Raw genomic sequence first — 5,000 nt, 5'->3', positions numbered from 1 at the left:
AAACGTCCTTAATTACTAACTTTAAATAGGTATTAATATTATTTTATTTTAGTGTATTTTACATTTTTTTTTTTTACTTTAACTTCAAATAGAGCAAGATAATAATGTTATCGTACGCAATAAATTTTGTTCGTAGTATAGGCGAAATGTAATAATTGTCGTTTATTTACATTATACATTATTTACACTGAAACGAAATACATAAAAAAAAAGTGAATATCCTTTTATTTAATTTAGTAATAATATAAATCTTTTGTCATTAACTAGTATATTTTTTTATATCTATCTTTTATTTACGTATTATATTTTGGAATTTCATGTGTTATATTTTCTGCAGTAATGGCAAAAGCAGCAGTTACATAATATTACAGAAATAGTTAAGTCAGTCATAAAATAATAAGTTTTCTTCATTTCTGTACTATTTTTTTTTCTGATTTCATTTTCTTTAAGGGGACACGTAACAGTTCGCATTTTGGATTGGTATCTTAAGAGTTCCTTCTTGTTAACGCTTACAGGAGATTTATAGCAGTGAAGTTTAGCTCCTTACTAGACTGCTTTGAATACACCACATTACCCTGTTACAGCACATGGATATTATCTGCAGCTATAGTTATGTTCTCATGTGTATTTTTTTCCCAGAGATGATACGGAATCTTATTAATTTGTTACTAATCATGAAAACACCATTCAAAACCCTATCGAATTCGAGTAGAGCCTGTTATAAGTAGCAGAGATAAATAATCCTTGCTAAACTCTCACTAGAATCTTGAAAACTCTTGAAAAACCATTAACTTTCACTAGACCCTGTTGAATCACCACTAAAACCATGAAAACACAATTAAAATCCAAGTAACTTCCACTAGACCTGACAATTGTTGCTGGAACCATGGAAACACCCTTGAAAATCCAATAACACTCACTGGAACCCGTTAAACTATCACTGGAACCTTAATAACACCCTTGAAACTTAAAGAACTTCCACTAGACCCTGATGAACTATTACTACAACCTTAAAAAAAAAAAAAAGCCAAAAAATCACAATAATTTGCACTAAAGCTTCTTAAAAGTAATGGAGGCGAACGTTTAAGAATTCAAAGCTCGTTTTCTTTCATAACATCGCCCATCATTAAAACAGAAGATGGGTTGGTAAGTACGATAATAGCTATTGGTTAACGTTATTTTAGTCATTTGTACTTTCTTCTCTTTGTATTATTATGTTATTAGTAAGATGTTATTAGTAATGGTTGAGGTTATTAAGTATGTGTGCTTATTATAATAACAAATGTAATGTTTTTATGTGTTTATTATTATTATTACTTTCTCTAATGTAATAACTTTTTTCTTCCTGTTTGTGTTGTTGTTGTTGTTGTTTTTGTTGTTGTTGTTTTTGTTGTTGTTGTTGTTGTTTTTCGTGTTCTTGTTCTTGTTCTTCTTGTCATTGCATTTCTTTATATTCTCTCTCTTACAAGTTCATCGTTTCTACACTTTAAGAGAGAGAGAGAGAGAGAGAGAGAGAGAGAGAGAGAGAGAGAGAGAGAGAGAGAGAGAGAGAGAGAGAGAGAGCTTACTTTCATTGCCGTTCTCCGAAATAACAACGCTATCATGATGACAAATGGATCTCTCTCTCTCTCTCTCTCTCTCTCTCTCTCTCTCTCTCTCTCTCTCTCTCTCTCTCTCTCTCTCTCTCTCTCTCTCTCTCTCTCTCTTAAAGTCTTAAAGTAATAAAATCAAATACATAAATCAATAAATAAACAAATGAATAAATATATGAAATAATTAAGTGAATAGATAAATAAGTAAAGAAATAAATAAATAAAGAAAGAAAGAAAAAAGAAGAATCAAAGTAATATATGAGATAGTAGTAATAGTAGTAGTAGTAGTAGTAGTAGTAGTAAAACAATAACTACTACTATTACTACTACTCCTACAACTATTAATAGTAACAATAACACGAACAATAACAGCAAAACCACCACAATCACCACCACCACCACACACACACACCCTGCTTCACACCTTCCCCCGACAGGTGAGACCGTAATGAGCAGGTGAGGTGCTTGATGGCTCCCCACCTACCTGTATTACCTGTACTGATGTATAGCACTCCATAGCACACCTGCTGTTGACACCTGGCGGGAGAGAGCTGAGAGAGAGAGAGAGAGAGAGAGAGAGAGAGAGAGAGAGAGAGAGAGAGAGAGAGAGAGAGAGAGAGAGAGGAGAGAGAGAGAGAGAGAGAGTATCTAAGGAAATAAATGGGAGGAAAACGTGATGGAGGAAAGTGGAGGAAAGGAAGAAAGTGGAGGAAAGAAGGAAGGAGGAAGAAATAAAGCTTTCTCACTTTCTCACTTTATGGGAAAGAATTTGTTCACGTCGACATCCGGTACGTCTCTCTCTCTCTCTCTCTCTCTCTCTCTCTCTCTCTCTCTCTCTCTCTCTCTCTCTCTCTCATGCTGCGGTGCCTTGTTTTCTTTTATTCAATCAGTCAATTTCTCTCTCTCTCTCTCTCTCTCTTCTCTCTCTCTCTCTCCTCTCTCTCTCTCTCTCTCTCTCTCTCTCTCTCTCTCTCTCCTCATCTCTCTCTCTCTCTCTCTCCCCAATCTTAATGAGAGAAAAATAAAAAGATGACTGATTATATGTATGTATGCGTGTGTGTGTATGGTGTGTGTGTGTGTGTGTGTGTGTGTGTGTGTGTGTGTGTGTGTGTGTGTGTGTGTGTGTTAGCAGGCACGGTGATTTGTAGAAAGTTTACCTACATTTTCACGATGGAAAGCAAGTGTATGGTGGTCAGAGTGTTGCCTTCCTTCCTTCCTTCCTTCCTTCATTCATTTTTTCATTCATTCAATCCTCTCCTCATTCTTACATATTTCGACTCGTTTTCTCTTCCTTCTCTATTCTATTCTGTTTTTTATTATTTATTTTATGTATTCATTGTTTTTTCTTCATTTACTTCCTTCCTTTCTTCCTTCCTTCATTCTTTCATTCATTTCTCTCCTCATTCTTACATTTTTTCGACTCGTTTTCTCTTCCTTCTTTCTTTATTCTATTGTTTTATTGGTTTATTTTACGTATTCATTGTTTTTTTTCTTCCTTTACTTCCTTCCTTTCTTCCTTCATTCAGCCATTCCTTCTTTTCCTTCTCTTTCTTCTTCTTGTAGTTCTTTGACTTGCTTCATCTTTTTTTCATTTCTCATTTTTATTTGATCGTTATTCCTTTTCTTGTTATTTTTCTTCACTTTCTTCCTTCCTTCGCTTCTTTCCTTCCTTCCTTTATTCATTTATTCGTTCATTCACTCCTTTACTCATTCTTACAGTTTTTTTTTTTTGGGGGGTTCCTTTCCTCTTCCTTCTCCCCTTATTCTAGTTTTATTTAGTTTAGTTTTTTTTATATATTCATTGTCTTTCTTACTTTCTTCCTTCATTTATTCATTCATTTATTTATTCATTTTTACTGTTTTTTATTTGTTTCTCCCTCATCCTCTCCCTATTATTTTCTTTTTTTGTTTTCTTTCTCTTATTTATTCGCTTTTTCCTTCCTTTCTTACCTTCCTTCTTTCCTTCACTCCTCTCTATCTCTCCTTCCTTCCCTCCTTCCTTTCTTTCCTCCCTTTTTTTTTATTCATATATGTGTTTTCTTTCCAGTAGCACCACCACCATCACCACCACAACAACAACAACAACAACCACAACAACAACAACAACAACAGGAATGGGTGTCACCTGGCCAGGTATGCAAGACAGTGCCGCTAATTTACCTGCACCGCTGAGGTTAATTACTTCCTCACGCACGCACACACACACACACACACACACACACACACACACACACACACACACACACACACACACACACACACACACACACACACACTCCCGCACGCACGCACACACGCACCTGTTTCTCGGTCACTAACTAGAGAGAGAGAGAGAGAGAGAAGAGAGAGAGAGAGAGAGAGAGAGAGAGGAGAGAGAGAGAGAGAGAGAGAGAGAGAGAATATTACACTAAAGCATATAATTTTCACTCTAAACATTCTAAAAAATTATCTGTCTCATTTATTTTCTCGTTTTCTTCTCACAACAAAGCGTGAATAACAGTGAATAGCAGTTTTTCAGTTCTGTCTGCTGTATTTTCTTCTTCCCCGCCGTCAGGAGGAGGAAAACACACCTATTATTAATTTTCACTTTTATTTTACTTTCTTATGTTTTATTAATGCCTCGGGATGCGTTTGTGTCATTGTTGTTGTTGTTTCTTATTTGTTGTTGTTGTTGTTGTGTTGTTTTCGTGGTTTTATATTTTTGTTTATTTATTTTTTTTCACGTTCGAATGCTGTGTTTAATTTTTGCTTGTTTTTTTTTTTTTTGTCATTGTTTTCTATATAATCTTGTGTATTCTTTACTTTTTTTCTTATTTACTTATTTTTTTATTTCAGTCTGTATTTTCTTCTTTCACATTTTAATGATTGCTATATTGTTTACTTGTTTATTTACAGAGTTAAGTTTGTACCCTTATTACGCATTCAAGTACTTTATCTATTATTACTATTATTATTATCATTATTCTCTCTCTCTCTCTCTCTCTCTCTCTCGTCTCTCTCTCTCTCTCTCTCTCTCTCTCTCTCTCTCTCTCTCTCTCTCTCTCTCTCTCTCTCTCTCTCTCTCTCTCTCTCTCTCTCTCTCTATCTATCTATCTATCTATCTATCTGTCTATCTGTCTCTCAGTCAGTCTCGCACGAGTGAATGTATGTAACCATAAAACCAGAATTTAAGCCTAAGAGAGAGAGAGAGAGAGAGAGAGAGAGAGAGAGAGAGAGAGAGAGAGAGAGAGAGAGAGAGAGGCTCAGATATGAAAACTTTCCCTATATTGCAATTAAGAGACAGGGCAGGTAATTAGCACAAATGACACAGGTGAGGGCGTGTTTACCTGTCACATGCACTTACCTGAGGCTAATTAGCATAGATTACAGGTGAGAGTAACGGCTAACCTCTTATTATTACGGTACGTT

At 35.2% G+C, this 5,000-nt stretch overlaps 1 long non-coding RNA gene across 1 annotated transcript in view; it reads left to right on the top strand.

Moving 5' to 3' along the window:
• Positions 1–3,620: 3,620 nt before the first annotated feature.
• The window catches only part of LOC135093654 (uncharacterized), a 5,403-nt gene continuing 4,023 nt past the window's right edge, over positions 3,621–5,000 (top strand). The window contains exon 1 of the long non-coding RNA XR_010263442.1: positions 3,621–3,725. This is a non-coding gene — a long non-coding RNA (uncharacterized LOC135093654). The remainder of the gene's footprint in view (positions 3,726–5,000) is intronic.

The sequence above is a fragment of the Scylla paramamosain genome, chromosome 43, assembly GCF_035594125.1.
Source record: "Scylla paramamosain isolate STU-SP2022 chromosome 43, ASM3559412v1, whole genome shotgun sequence".
Lineage (NCBI taxonomy): Eukaryota > Metazoa > Arthropoda > Malacostraca > Decapoda > Portunidae > Scylla > Scylla paramamosain.
The sequence above is the reverse complement of the archived record's forward strand: the minus strand, read 5'-3'. Positions and strand labels throughout refer to the sequence as shown.